General features: G+C 37.0%; 1 long non-coding RNA gene across 1 annotated transcript; it reads right to left on the bottom strand.

The window, feature by feature from the left end:
* Nucleotides 1–12224: 12224 nt before the first annotated feature.
* LOC126633367 (uncharacterized) lies at nucleotides 12225–12710 on the bottom strand. Its single transcript, XR_007627040.1, has 3 exons — nucleotides 12515–12710; nucleotides 12372–12447; nucleotides 12225–12288 (listed from the first exon to the last, which is right to left on the bottom strand). It is a non-coding gene; the product is annotated as an uncharacterized LOC126633367 (long non-coding RNA).
* Nucleotides 12711–13946: the final 1236 nt, after the last annotated feature.

Raw genomic sequence — 13946 nt, 5'->3', positions numbered from 1 at the left:
GCCTAAAAACTTTGGGCACTTTACTGTTCTCCAAGCAACGAAACGCATACTTTAGGACATATATATAGAGCTCATTTGGTAGTACTTTTAAAATGATTGAAAACGCTTTTGAAGAAATTGTTATGTGTTCCAAAAGCACTTTAAATGTTTAGTGCAAGAAACACCAGATATGTGCTTCTTAGTGTTTTTTTAGTAAGGAAAACTAATGAAAAGGGTTTGAAAACTTTGAGTTTTAATGATAAGGACAAAATAAATGGTAAAGTGAATAGTACCATATTTAACTTTTTAGTGTAAAAATGTGGTTTTTCGTCAAAGTGAACAGTACCGTGGGCTTTTCGTTAAAACTCCATTTTTAGTATCTACTTGAATTTTTACTAAAGATTAGTTTAAAAAAGAAAATTAACCAAATGTGTTTTCAATTATTTTAAAAACATTATATCAAACGAGTCCATAATTAACATGTGAGATTTTTTTGTCATTTCAAAATAAGCTTTTCATGCTTTAATATGTGAAATGTGTGTGTATCTTATATTATAACTAATTCACGTGGTAAAATATTAATAATAGACCACTTATACTTTAAGAAATAAGAGCTGAGGAATGTACCATGCGGTGGTATTCCATCTACAGTGAGAAGCTAATTTTGGAGTACCATGACAATTTCCCAAGAACAAAACAGAATCCAATCACCTTTCATATTCATTTCCTTTTGCTCTTTCCTCTATTGGCGATTTCCCATATCAAGGGAATAAGTGCTCCTCTTGAAATTTACATATTATGCTGTTAATTTGCCTTATTGTTATGATTTAGTTAAGTTTTAGTAAATTTACTTAATTGACAGACGATGGAATGATTTACTGTAAATTCATCTAAACTATACAAATTGATGCCAAAATGAAGGTCTCTTTCACATTTGAAATCTATGCCAAAATGAAGGTCTCTTTCACATCTGAAATCTTACACCACTTGAGCGTATTTCTTGAAATTTCTCCTATTTAATAAAGCGAAGGTTGATCAAGTGTAGAAAATGACTCAAGATTATGATAATTAAGCTGGATTACAGTTTTGAAGACAACTTGTTCATCCCCTGCTTATTATTTGTTTGTTGTTGGTGAGAAAACCAGCCTTATTAATGTCGCTGTCCATTTACTAATGTCAAAACATTAATTGTGCCAACCCTAGGAAACTATGTTCTAAGCACTATCTATGATGATCCTTTTTCAATTATTGAAGCTTTGGGAATCTTCCATTTTCATTTTTATACAAGGGGCATTGAGGAAGAGACATTTGAACGCAAAATCTCGAGTTTACGGATAAACACGTTTAATCACTTGAACTCAAGACAAGAATCTAAACATTTTAACAAGATTTCTACGATATTTCAAAGATATTTCAGCAATATTGAGGATTTTGGTAAAATTTCGATACTTTGGTCCAATATCTGCCCAATTTGGGAGATTTTAGAGATATTTTGATGGAAATTTCGTCAGTGCATTTTTTATCATAAAATTCCTTATAGTTGCTAGTCAATATCTCAATATTGTTCAACTTGAAAGGCAGTAAAAACAATTCTCCCAACTTTGGATTTTGTAATTAAAAACTTACATCGTGCTATTAAATGGTTTCATGTACAAATATAAAGTACGTACAAACGTAAAAACTTATATCGTACTATCAAGGTTTCTATCAAGGCTTCATTGTATTTTGCAAATTTTCATTAAGAGTAGATATTTTACAAAGTTTATATGTTAAATTGATACATTAGTGGTTGATTTGGATTTATAGAAGTATGAAACCTAACTTTTATGTTTATTAGCAAGCTTTCCTCATTTTTTCTAAATTTAACCTGAATCTTCTAAGGTTTCTGACTTATGCAGAAAAAATCCCACTTCTGCTGCAACAAAATTATTATCTCCTATTGTAGGGTTCTTGTTATGTTGATTCATGTACAGTTCGAATAACGCTAACGAGTTTAACACTTGTTACGCTTCTGTTTTTAACTATCCACACTCCAAACTCGATGTTTTACAATTTTTTGTGTAATCACATAAGGAATGCAGAGGCTAAAAATGGTGTTAAAACCACTAGCCTTAACACAATATTTTAATTAGGAGTGTGTTCTCTTACCAAAATACATGGATTTGAATTATTGATTTGTATAGCTTTTGCCTAAACATGTGGTCCAAATTCTTAATGATCAACCTAACGTCACAAAAATTGGGAAGAATACAAACCTAATTAGACCACAAATTTGGAGGCAACAGATTTTGATTCCACCTTCACACCCTCACCTAAGAGCAATTCCAATGTGTAAGGGCTCCCTATGGCAATTGGCAATTGAATCCCCTCTATTGAATAGTAAATGTCTTTAATGAACAGTAATTGTCTTTTACATCGCTATCCCAAACTGAATAGTCGTGGGAATAAGTAATAAAATATTAGTATTTTTTATTTTATAAAATAATAAAAAATAATTTTATTTGTAATTTCGGATAGGATTTTTCACCGGTCTTGTTACGCCACGTGTCATTATCCGAAAGTACATTTTTTGGTGGAAGAAGAATGCTCTTATTTTATGTTTTTTAAGTTCATTTAGTGTGTTTTTTTATTTGGTGTGTTTTTTAAGTTCATTTAGTTTCGTTTTTTTTATTTGATGTGTTTATGTAATTTTATTAACTTAATTAATTTCTACAGTTGGATTACAGAAAATTTGAAATCCAACCCTCCAAATTGTGACACGTGGCATAACGGTAACATATTAGATTTTTTTCTTTTTTAAAAAAAAATTAAAGCTGAAAAACGTAGACCGTTGATCTAGAATCAAACGGCTCAAATTGTGCCCCGTCATCTAGTCGTTGGGGGAGTTTTGAATTATTTTTTTTTTACCATTGAAAATAGAATGGTCCAGAAAAAAAAAGCCGTTGAAATCCAACGATTGAGAGGGTGCCACATTGCACCCAGCAACGGGTACAAACAGCATGTCCGGCACAGGCCCCATCGCCTGCAAACCTTGTCGATGATGCACCCCCACACACGCTTGTTAGCCACGCGACTGATGCAAATTTTTTTATAATGTGGCTGACATTCAAGGTTCTAAAAGATGTTAGGCGCTAGTCAGGCAACTAGGCAGAGTCTAGGTGGATTTAAGTAAATCTATTGTCTTTCATGTAAATAAGTATTTGTTTATACTTAAAATCCATATAATTTCATCATAAACTATAAAATGGAATTATATATATTATAAAGTATTGGAACATAATGAAAGCATGAGGAGCAAACATATAATGTGTGTTTATTTAAGTGTTCAATAAGTCTCTTACAATTTATTGGAAACAATAAGATGCAAAAGGAAAGTTATCTATTTTCTATCTAAGTGAGATGCAACTTAAGCAGGCAGGTCTGTGAGGGCTAGGCGGTCTAGGCGGGCGCCTCAGCAGGTCTAGGCGCCCTTTTTTAATTTTCAAACGCCTAGGCATTAATCGGGGCGGTGGCCAATAGCCCCCTCAAGCGCTCGAGCCTTGGGTTTGTGCTTGAGATATCCCTCGGGCTCCCCCTCAGCCCAATAGCTCGAATAGGCTGGAATCACTTTGGCAGGTGATTGGGTTGCTGGAGCAGCCTGTCAACAAGGCTAATGCCCACGCTGGAGGTGCTTTAAGTAATTACCCAATAAATAAGAACATTAACCATAAATGATCATGGGAATTTGGTTGAAATAATTAAAACACAATTTCAATGCTGCTGAAATGGTCATTTCCTGTGATTTTGTAAATTGTGACGACATATCCCTAGTTCTCACTGTAACTTCTTTTCCGTTGGTGTAATTTGATAATTTTACCCTTTTTTGGACAAAAGTGGAATTTGACGTGGACGTAATTTTTCGACTGTTGTTTCTTTTTCCTGGCTTCGTACTTAAAAAGTACTCATCGTTACGAACGCGTGCACACAAATTTACGAGGGCGTGTTAGACTCGAATCGAATCTGTAACGAAAAAGTTATGCACCATTAAAGTACATTAATCACGGGTAATTTTGTACACGCGCACACAAATTGATAGTGTCAGACACACTGTCAAAGCATATTGTACATTTAAAAATTGTACAAAATTCATCCCTTCCATAATTGGTGGATCCGGTCCCCCTATCTTCAACAACCAATCAAATTATTCAATTTGATTTTTTTCCACCATTCCTTTTTCCCTAATTTTCTTCTTCACCAATCAATTGTTTTCCCTCTCTCACTCACACCCAATCAGAAAACAAGTTCCATTTATGTTCCACCAATCAGAAACTGAGCAAACCTTTCTCTCTCTCCTTTCTCTCTCCCTGAAGACCCTTTTTCACACTCTCACTCTGCAACTCCCTCAACTCCCTGAGGTCTTTAGTGAAGGGTTGAAGAAGAGACAACCTTGAAACACAAGGTTTCGAGAAGTCAGAGTTTAACCAGAACCTTTCGAGCCATTTTCAGGCCACCTCCGTCCACTTTTTAGACTTCCAAAAGGTACAATCGTGCTCTACTCATCATAAGCTTCATTTCCATTTAAATTTTGTGAAAAACGGTTAAGAAATGAGCAAGTTATGAAGCTTTGAAATTTTATCCAAAAACCGGCGAAGATTTCCACATTTCCAGCAAGTTCAGATGGTGGTGAAGGGCGAGGACCACCGGAGAAGACGACAGAATATCCCATCACTTTAACGGAATATTCTTAATGACCGTTAGGGCTTCCATCAGTCTATGCCCCTATGTGGTGGCGTGTAGCGGTGGTTCGTCTGGCCTTCGATTGGCCTTCTGTCAATTTGTGTAGGTTCGTGACATCGAGTAGATCAATTTCATATATTTAAACCCTATGTTTGAGCAAACTATAAGGGTTTTATTTAAGTTTCCGTATATGTGTTATTAAACTAATTGAATTAGTAATTTCACGTACAGGGGAAACGTATCCCAATGACGTACGAGGTCCAACAAGGCTCGGAGGCTTTGTTCCTACTGCATATATGTGAGTGGGCACTTTGTTTTCGTGTGTGTATATATATATATATATATATACCTTATAGTTTCCACAAATGCCTTTAAATCAATTTATGCATTTTATGCCATGATTTATTTCGAAAATGCTGTTATGTGGTTGACATTTACATATTATCATGGCATATTCATATGCATTTTACTTGCTCATAAATGTTGCATTATTATGAGATGCTAAAACAATCCTACGGGATATGCAGGTAAGTTCAGGTAAGTTATTATATTGTTGCAATCGTAGAATCATTATGGCATGCATATATTCATCCAATGCTCATCATTGCTGCACCCGGTGTTAGTGCTCCCGCCGCGGGCTAAGGCCAGTCCTTCACATGATGTTCACCTTCACACCGTACGCTCGTCTTGGATCCAAGTAAGTGCTAGCCCTGTCGTACAGGTAGCATTAGGCGACTCCGACTCATAGGTGACTGTGCATAGCGTTAGCCTTAACGTAATCGTAGCACTAGAGCATCTATTATTACACCTAACCATGTCGTACAGGTCACATTAGGTGACTAAGATCGTGTATTAACATATATTGATAAGCAATAGGTGCAGTCATACAGGTCATATTAGGTGACTTCAACTGACATACTCTCTTAGATTATGGAACACATGCCTATATTTATATCGTTGTTGACTTATTGTGATGTGGCATACTTCTGTATTTTACTGTTGGCATGCATTTGATTTCATACTTATACGTAGTATGATTTTTTAGAAGTTATACATGTTTTACAGCGAAGGGTTAGTATGTTCCAAAAATAAATGGATTTTGAAAACCTTTATTTTTGTGCCCACTCACCCTTCTGTTTTATGCCCATCCGGGTTTTAGTAGCTGAGCTTATGTATCGACGAAGACTCATGGAAAATCTTGGTATAAGTGGTTATCTTCAATGGTATAACCATCACCCTATTTACTGTAATGTTTTTATGCTCTAACGTCACGTGTGAAATGGGTTCAATCCCGCACTCTTTTGATTAGGCACTTTTAGGTTTAATTTTATTCACATTTTCCACATCACTACACTTTATGGCTTTGTCACCTTCCAGATGTCGGCCGGCACAGCTCGATTCGGAGTCCTAGTGGACATTCCGGGTCGGGGTGTGTCAGTTTGGTATCAAAGCATAAGTTGGGCAGTATTGCGTTCATCACACACGTGATGTAAGCATTCCTGGTTCTTGACCCAAAGTGTTGAAATCTTGCCACCCTCGTTGAGCACGGAAAACGTTCTATCTTTTTCTTAAGTTTTGGGTACTTTAGACGACTTAACGTCATTTTAGAAAATCGTTTTGGCAATCGCCCTTAGACTTTAAATAATGAACCTCCCTACCAAGGAATTTCCATTTTGGGAAACAAGTTACTAGCCCCGCAGTCGATCAAGGGTTGAGTATTATTAAGGATTTACCGATAAATCATATTGTTTTTCTTCCACTGTTTTTATCAACCCTTTGAGATAGTAATCCGGAAATGGTTTTGTTTCTTTGGCAACATTCATTAGTATGCCATCTCTTAGAATTCCTACGAAGTTTACTTCGTCAAGATTCTAGAAATGTCTTGAGCGACAACCTGGTGCTAAAGTGGTAACACTCGACGGAAGATCATCTGAGGGACAATCACTTCTGGTCCCCAATAACACTAATATCTTCAAACGTACTAGTGATCATTCTGGATTTTCAGGAGGAAGATCGAATTTCGTTTAAGTTCATTCTAAAGTAGATTGTTGGCAAGTTTTTTTTTTCCAGCCTTGGGACTTTCCAATCAACTCTAATTCCTAGATTTTCCTTTCGTTGTTGTACTCATCATTTGGGTGAGTATAAGCTTGCGAGTATCAGTTGTCATACCTTGGGAGTAATAGAATCCCAAAGTCAGTAATCAAATCCTCCTATAATCAACAAACTACTTAACTTTACCAGTTCCTTTCCAATCACCCGAACGAGCTCTAAACATGTAATCAGCCTACGGATGTGCTACTAATTGATGATGTTGTCCAATATCCTGAGACCGTTGACTAGTATTCGGTGGTATGATTTCTAATACTGGACATAGGTGCTAGTATATGGGAGTGATACCTTTATGATAGAATGCCGGTTCACAGTTTCAGGGTAACGAACAATATAAAAATATCTTAAGCGCGTCAATTAGTGGCACGACTAATAGACTGATTAACAGTGGCTACTTGAGCCAAAGAAACTAGATCGTGGAAACTTAGGAACAAACTTTGCATTAAAACAGTAAACTCGTGGTCGTGTTAACCACATTACCCAATTAGGTAATTGGAACCTCTTCGACAGTCCCTTTTCCGATTACTTTCATAGGTAGATAGTAGAGTCGAAGCTTGAGCAATTTTTCCACTGTAGGAGTGGAACAAATTTTGAGAAACTTACAAAGACCTTGTAGCGCGAGCCGTAGAGAAAAGAAGCAGTATCGTACAATCCGAGGATGTGTACCTTCGATGTCATTCCTCAAAATTCTATTGGAACCATCACCAAGTTGTGAGGTGAGGTATACCTCGATCCAATTTCCATGCTACATTGGTTCTTCCTACGCCCTTTCGAACAACTCTTGCGTCCTTAAGAAAAGACGACATGTAACTCTTATGCAGGGCCCTACGCTTATCTAACCAAACACCTTAGCTGGGGAATCTCAAACCTATCCACAAAGGCGAAAGGCCAAACCTTATAATCGTACCTAGACTTTAGCAATTCAAGTGGTTGATGACTAAAACTGTTAGTCCTACTTCGAATAGTTGGTTTCTCCAATTAACTTTTGGAACCCGAGAGTTCTTCCATAGCCTAACGAAATTCGGAGTAGTCTTACCAACAACTCTCCCATCAACTTCAGCATCAAAATTGAGTGTTTAGGAACACCGATCCTCAGGCTTATACCATTCCCTCAAGTAACCATTGTTAAGTTGGTACTTCCTTGGGAGACGTGATCTTAGTAAACAACATTCTTTCCTTTTTCCAAAAGGGTTTAGCGGAAAAAGGTTGAAATTCTCGCAAAGTATTGCGAAACTGAGATATCTTTGATGTTGTCGATTTATCGACAAATTGTTGGCGAACATTTCAGCTACAATGTCATTCCTCACTTATGACTAAGGAAAGTTAGTTCAGTTTAGTTGTTGAAAATGAGTTCTAACAACTGAAGTGTTGTCTCACCTTACCTCTGTTTTACACCTTTTGATGACTTTGATCATTTTGAAATCCATGATGACGTGTTCTTCGGATGTTTCGACTGTGCAACGGCAGCATGATGGAGTATCACTTTTATTTTCCAACAATTAGAACCGTTCGAAACAAACCATCTTATACATGACCTGGAGTCAACAATCATCATCTTTATTTGAAAGCTGGATGACACTTCTCTGTGGAGAAACGTGTTCAAAATCTACACCAACCTCAAGAATTCTTGAGTACACTTTCGCTAGGAAAGAGTTGAATTCTGACAACGACGATGGAAGAACTAAACCAACATCTACGATTGCATTATCGTGTATCATCCTGGTTGTGCAAATGTAATTACTATTTGCAGCAACAAAAGACATATGCACTTTCAGCCTGCCCTATTCCATTTAGTTGGAATTCACGAGCATTGGTTTGCTGTTACTTACAAATCATCAAAGGATCATTCAAGTGGTTATAATCACTTTCTACATTGGAATGGAGATGAGAAATCTCACTCTAAGCTCACAGTATGAGGAATCTTGTACGTGGAGTTATAATGATGTTTCAGCGACCATTGACCGATGTGACAAGTTAGCTCATTTTCTGTTGGTCTAGAGGGACTATGTTTAAACCACTTGATAAAATTCCTCATTCTTGAAATTATCATATTCTCCGGGCATTTAGACCAACGTCTATTCTGATTGTGATTACATATTTACTCTCTGTCCTGGAAGGTAGTTCAGTCGACTTTGAGTACGTGTATACCCTACTGCACTTCATATTGCCTTAAAGTGGATGCATTGTCTAAGAGAACCGTTGACATTGGAAGTGCAATCGTGACCATTAATTTCTCAATTACCCAACAAATACTCGGTTGAACAAATCTTTACCGTGGTGATTGAATATCTCGGAAGCTATTGTTATAGTTTGATGTTATGCTTTCAATCCAGTTCGTACTTTAGATTTGATGGACTTGCTTTGATCCTCAAATTCTTGAGTATTCTTTTAGCCTTCTCGACATACTTTTTCACGAATTCAAGAGAAATTCACTATGAATTTGCTTGCTAAGGCGTTGCAGACTACGTTGGCTCAACTACATGGTAAGTATGTCACTATTATATCTTATCGGGATGTGTGTTTTACTTCTAAGTGTTGGGGAAACCTTTTTAAAGGCCACGTGTAGTAAGTTTGTCACAGCTACATTTCTCCCTCAACTAACGGCCAATCTAAACAAACTACCCGGACTTGCGTGGCGTGTTACATTTATTTGCTCTATAGTGGTAGCATGATAATATTAGACACTTATCTCTAATAGAACTGCTTGTAACCACAATTACAATTTTTGGTCTTGGTTGTGGTAGTGTTGAGACGTAGTATGGAGATTATTTGCTTAGCACTTGTTTGACATAGGAGTTTTACGAACAAGTGTTCAATTGTGAGAGTTCACAATATAGAAATTTTATTTTGTTATTGTTGTTGCCCAAGGGGGTAGTGTGTGAGCACGGTAAAGACTTGACTAGACGTTGTATGTGTAATTTCCAATGGGGGGCATGATGGTAGTAGTGCACCCTCGGAAAGTTGTTACTTATTTAGCGTGACAACGATGAGTTGTCGGCATTATGGACTGCAAACCATAATATCAGCAACTTATTCGTTGGATTCGTTAAGCAAGTAAATAGGTAGATCCTTTCACGTTAGTACTTACTAATGTATTTATTGTATTTTACCTATTTTATTACTTTGGCTTGACCCAAGGGTACTACATACTTACTTTTGGAGTACGCAACGCATAAGTGTGTAGTAAAAATCCTATGTTCAATTTTAATATCAGAACAACTACTTTAACTTTATGTTGTTACATATATATATATATATATATATATATGTATGTAGTATGTATGTATTTTTCGATGGGATGTTAGTACATATAAATATTTTCGACGTTTTGTTTTTGTGAAAACTATTATATTATAGTATTGTACTGGAGAAGAAGGAAAGTATAATTGGGAAGCATGAAAAAAGGAATCAATGCACTCTGATAGCGACAAAATGGCATTTTCCCTTTTTGTGCAACCGCTCTAACTTAATTTCTTCGTCACGTACATATATTTTATTATTCCTATCTTCGAGTTTTGTGTAACAAATGATTTTAAATTTCGGGGACGAAATTTTCTTAAGGGGGTAGATTGTGACGACCCATCCCTAGTTCTCATTGTAATTTCTTTTCCATTGGTGTAATTTGACGATTTTACCCTTCTTTGGACAAAAGTGGAATCTGACGTGGACGTAGTTTTTTTACTATTGTTTCTTTTTCCTGGTTTCGTACTTAAAAAGTACTCGTTGTTACGAACATGTAAGCGCGTGTTAGACTCAAATCGGATCTGTAACGAAAAAGTTACACACCATTAAAGTACATTAATCACATGTAATTTTGTACACGCGCGCACAAATTTATATTGTCGAAGACACTGTCAAAGAGGCAGATATTGTCACATCCCAGCCTAGGCCCCCACCACATCCCGGGCTTGACTCCACTGTAGCACGATATTGTACGCTTTGGGCCCCGACCACGCCCTCACGGTTTTGTTTCTGGGAACCAAGGAAGAAAATATCGGTGATATCGGAAATATCGGTAGTCCGAAAACACGGAAATATCAATGGAAATATCGGTAAAATATCAATATCGATAAAAATTACATGGAAACCACGGAAATTGTAAGAAAAACTTGGAAATTTTTATTGAAACTTTGTAGGATGTTTATTTAGTCAATTATCTATTAGTTTATCATAAAAAATTGGAAGGAAATGCATTGCATGATGGATTTAACATTATCAAGTTGATTATATAGCGATATGACAAACATTATGAGTGTAGAAAATATGTAGTAATTAATGAAAGAAGTCTAAACACACCATAATCATTTATATATAATGAATTAGTACAATATTTTACACTTTAGTACCACATAGAGTTCCTATGAGGTTCAAATTTGTCATTATCTTCATCATCTCTATGTGTAGAATGAGTGTATTGTGAAGAGTAGTTATCAAATGATAAATCCCCAAAATAGTTTTGCATGTAATTGTTAATATGCCACCCATATGGATCTGAGATTGGTTGAGGTTGTCCATAAGAAAAATCATTTGAAGATTGAGGCTGGGATTGTTTCCATGAGTCGCTCGATTCCATCCCAACAGGAATGGGATATGAAGGGTAGGGAAATGGTTGGTTATGAGTATAACCATAGTTACTACTTCCCAATCCAACAGAGTCTGAAGTTCTAGATAACGAGTTATCTTCTTGACTTGACAAAATCCCTTTGCCTCTTTCTCTGCGAGTATAGTCCTTCCCTATGGCACCAATTCCTGGTCCTGCCCGCCTACTGCCATGGTCATCATCCTGTGTTGCATGCGTGAAGTTTGCCTCACCAGTGAAGGGGCTCATATATCCGGGAGGTGGTGGTCCATAATAGTTTCCATATCCACCACCACTACCTCCAGCTCCACTATGTCCTTCATCATTCCCACCTCCGGTGGTAGGTGAGTCTCCTGATCTTGTACTAGAGCTATCATTAATATCAGCACGATGTTGTGGTTGTGTAGGATTGGAAAAAGGTGGAATTCCAGTGTTGCTTGGTCTTGGGTGCAAAAGTTCTTCGAAAGAGTCAGCGCTGCTAGATCCCACCTCCTCCTCTAATACTCTTTCTACATTTATCCCTTCATTACATGCTTCTTCAGCAACTCTGGGAGTTGGGTTGCCTTCATCATCATCTAAATGAAGAGGTCTAATCCATTGAAAAAGTTGGTTACCCTCCGTATCATCATCTTCACCAACAATATCAAACACATCTAGTGGGTCACCACGGTCGACATGATCGATTTCTGCTTCCTTATCTCGAATTTGAAGCTTCATGTTGTAGTAGCAATAAACTAATTTTTCCAAGCTACTATGAGCCAACTTATTTCTTTGCTTTGTGTGTATGAGTGCAAATGTGCTCCAATTTCTTTCACAAGCAGATGAGGAAGCTGTTTGTCATAATACTTTTATTGCTAACTTTCTCACAGTTGGTGCATCGGTCCCATACATGATCCACCATTCAGCTACAATGAAAAATAATGTTGATAAGCCTAATAACTCCAACAAATTCTATTATAAACTTATAGTGAAATATGTTTATACTCACTAGGAGACATATTTGTTCGAGCAGCAACTGATGTTGGTTCTCCAAATGTTCTTCTTGCATCTTTAAACCATGTTAGCTGAATACAATAAATTGTGTTAGTTTAATCCAACAAAGTAATTATTATAATTTAAGTAATTGTGTACCTCATTTCCAAATTGGCCAACTGCTGGTGATGCAGGGTCTAATTTAGAGTATACATTATGTACAGCACGTATAAGGTCACCATCATCTCCAACACCGGGTCTGTATTGGTATCGGGGATTCAAATAATATGCTGTTCAAAGAAACACATACTCTAATAAGATAAATAATACTTATGCAACTAAAGAAATGAATTGCAAATTATGACATAATATATACCTTCTGCATGCAAATCGTGGTATAATGTTTTGTACCATCGGTCTTCAATTATTTTTACGACCCACCTTGCACCATGTTTTCTTTCCAATTCATCCTTCACTACACGCATCAACTCATATACTGCCCCTATAGTAGGATACACTTCTGTGTCAACGATCCGTAAAACTTTGTAAAGAGGTTCAAACACTTGACACACATGTTCTGTTTGACTCCAAAAAGCATGATCAAGCACTATACTTTCCACCATACGACTTGTATTTGAGCGGCTGAAATTGTGGTTGGCCCAATCGTCACTAGTGAATAGTTGCTTCAACCCTACTTTCTTCTTGAGTAGGCTATTTAATGCAATATAGTTGGTGGCGAATCGAGTGGTAGCTGGACGAATAATTTCTCCTCTGCAAAATTCACGCATCTTTGCCAACAACCAACCGTGATTGTAAATATAATTTGTGATCGTTCTAGCTCTTTTGACCACAGTAGCAACATTCTCTCTCTTCCCCATTGCCTCAAATATAAGATCAATACAATGTGCTGCACATGATGTCCAAAACACATTATGATGCTTCATTAACTTTTTTCCAGCTTTGACAAATGCAGAACCGTTGTCGGTCACGACTTGGACAACATTATGCTCTCCCACCTCCATGATTACATCCCTCAATAATTTGTAAATATACTTGTAATTCTTTATATGGTCTGAAGCATCAACAGACTTCAAAAAAATTGTCTTTCCCTTGGAGTATACCATGAAGTTGATGATAGATAATCTGGTCGGGCCGGTCCATCCGTCACACATGATTGTGCAACCATTAGTTTCCCACTTTGACCTCAACTTGTTAACATACTCGCCAATGTCTTTATACTCCATATCCAAATATTTGTTTCTTATCTCATAGGGAGTGGGAGGTTGTACTCCAACACCGGCCTGTTGACATCCCACTACCATATTTTTGAAATGATGTGATGATGCCTTCGCAGCAGGGACATTTTCATAGATAAAGAACTTGCTAATTAGACGCCCCATTCCCTCCTTCACATTACCTCCCTTGAAATAACTCCAAACACTCTTTTGACGTGCGTTGGATGACTTATATAAACTTGGGGCTATTGGTGGTGTTGGTTGTGATTCTCTAAGACTGCCTCCCCGTCTCATTTGTGCACCACCACTTGTCCCGGAACCTTGTCCCCTATTAGGAATTTTATGAAGGTGTTCTC

Source organism: Malus sylvestris, chromosome 8, assembly GCF_916048215.2.
Source record: "Malus sylvestris chromosome 8, drMalSylv7.2, whole genome shotgun sequence".
Classification (NCBI taxonomy): Eukaryota; Viridiplantae; Streptophyta; class Magnoliopsida; order Rosales; family Rosaceae; genus Malus; species Malus sylvestris.
Note: the sequence above shows the minus strand (reverse complement) of the source record. Positions and strands in the feature narration are given on the sequence as shown.